Here is a 2,631-nt window from a genome sequence, read left to right on the forward strand (position 1 = left end):
GTGGGTTTGAACTGCTGACCCTATGGTTTATAGTCCAATGCTGATCCTACAGTACCACACCAGAAGAACAACTTAATCTTATTATGAAGCATTGGTGGTTCATTTCCTTCCATTCATCAGAAGACCCAGGTTTGATTTCCAGCCAATGTACCTCATGCACAGTCATTCCCCGTCCAATGGTGGAAGCTTGTGTTGCTGTGATGCTGGATATGTTTCAGTAGAGCTTCCAAACTAAGGTGGACTAGCAAGACTTTGTGATCTCCTTCTGAAAATCAGCCACTGCAAATCCTATATATCACAATGACCTAATTCACAGCCCATTGTGGTGATCGCATAGGACCAGAAAGTGACTCAATGGCAACTGGAAACAACAATCTTATTATTTTCTTATACTATATGCTTAGTAATAAAAACTTCAGGAGCTCTGATGGTGCTGTAGGGTAAGACTGGACTGTTCAAACTCACCAGCGGCTCTGTTGGAGGAAGATGAAACTTTCTGCTCCCCCCCAAATTTATAGCCTTAGAAACCCTACATAGGGTCACTGAGTCTGAATTTACTTGATGGCCATGGGGTGAATAGAAGGTTATTATATATGATTTTAGTTTCTTTATATCACAATTCTTATTTCCTTCAAGTTGATGGGCGACTTAGTGTTTTCATTAGTGCGACTTAAAAATGTTCATTCCCCCAAAACGTTCATTTCTAAAATTTATTTTTGTGTGTCCATGTGTGTCACAGTAAAACTGTGGTCCATAGGATTAAAGTACTATGCTCCATAGGGGGTTTAAGTGTCTACCATGTGGCAGGCTCTAAGCTAGGTGCTTGAACATATCTAGATATGACCTTTATCTTATAGAATGCACAAATTATCAAACAATATCATTAATATCACACACAAGTAAAATATTGCTGTGGATAACTTAAAAACAGTTGTAGGGAACTGCCAGAAATTTAAGCTAGATTCAGAAGAGGATGAGAAGTGAGAGATATCATTGTTGATGTCAGATGAATCTTGACTGCAACAGAGAAAAAAATGTTCACTTGTGTTTTATTGATTATGCAAAGGTATTTGACTGTGCCGATCATAACAAATTATGGGTAACATTGCAAAAATGGTAATTCCAGAATACTAAATTGTGCTTATGTGCAACCTCCATATAGACCAAGAAGCAGTCATTGAAACAGAACAAGGGAATACTGCATTGCTTAAAACTCAGGAAAGGTGTGTGTCAAGGTTGTATTCTTTTACCATATTTATTTAATCTGTATTTATTTATGCTGAGGAAAATAATATGAGAAGCTGGACTCTATGAAGAACATAGCATCAGGATTGGAGGAAGACTCATTACAACCTATGATATGCAGATGACACAACCTTACTTATTGAAAGGGAAGAGAACTTGAAGCACTTATTGATGAAGATCAAAATTACAGCATTCAGTATGAAATACACTTCTACATAAAAAAAAAACCCAGAAATCCTCACAACTGGACCAGTAAGCAATATCATGATAAAGGAAAATAAAATAGTGAACTTACCAAGGATTTAATTTTACTTGGGCCCACAATCAATGCCCATAGAAGTAGCAGTCAAGAAATCAAATGATGTATTGCAATGCGCAAATCTTCAAAAGATCACTTTAAAATGTTAAAAAAAAAGCAAAGATGATCACTTTGAGAACTAAGGTATGCCTGTTTGAAGTCATGGTATTTTCAATTGCCACATGTTCACTGCAGAAAGTGAACAATGAATAGGGAAGATTGAAGAAGAATTAATGCATTTGAATTATGGTGTTGGCAAAGGACATTGACTATAACATGGATTGCCAGAATAAACAAATCTGACTTGGAAGAGGTAAAACGAAAATGTTACTTTAAAGTAAGGATTATGAGGCTTTAGCTCATATTATGATAACATGTTATCAGGAGAGATCAGTCCCTGGAGAAGGGCACTATGCTTGGTAAAGTAGAGGATCAGAGAAAAAGAGGAAGACCCTCAAACAGGATGAGTTGACAATGTGGTTGCCACAATGGGTTCACATATAGCAATGATTATGAGGGTACTGCAGAACTGAACAGTGTTCTGTTCTGTTGTACATAGGGTTTGCTATGAGTTAGAACTTACTCAGCAGCACCTAACAACAACATAGATGAGAAAATCAAAGCTCCAAGAGTCTCCATGAGTCACCTGAAGCAATGAAGCTATCAAATAGACCTGAAATAATGACGCATAATACTTAATCATAAATAAGTAAGAAGGAACTTTAAGAGGAACATGATCAAACAATGTGGATGAGCACCCTTTAGGAAGGATGGGAGTCCCAGAAATCTTTGTGAAGGAGATGAAATTTAATCTACAAAATGACATGTCAATTAGTGAACAGTTGAGAGTTGACCAATTTGGAATAAATATTTTCCTTTTATTCCTTTCAATCTCATTTTAATAATTTATGCCTACAGTTCATAGTGCAAAGTAGATAAATTGCCACTAACTGGAAGTGAAAACTAGCCAACATGGGAGAAAAATGTTTTATTTAATGATACACAGACTGTAAGTATATCTTTTAATATATAAACATGGAGGAAGAGTCATTATCAATGACCCCATTGATAGTACATGCTTCCTTTCA

The sequence above is a fragment of the Chrysochloris asiatica genome, unplaced genomic scaffold (genome assembly GCF_000296735.1).
Source record: "Chrysochloris asiatica unplaced genomic scaffold, ChrAsi1.0 scaffold00002, whole genome shotgun sequence".
Classification (NCBI taxonomy): Eukaryota; Metazoa; Chordata; class Mammalia; order Afrosoricida; family Chrysochloridae; genus Chrysochloris; species Chrysochloris asiatica.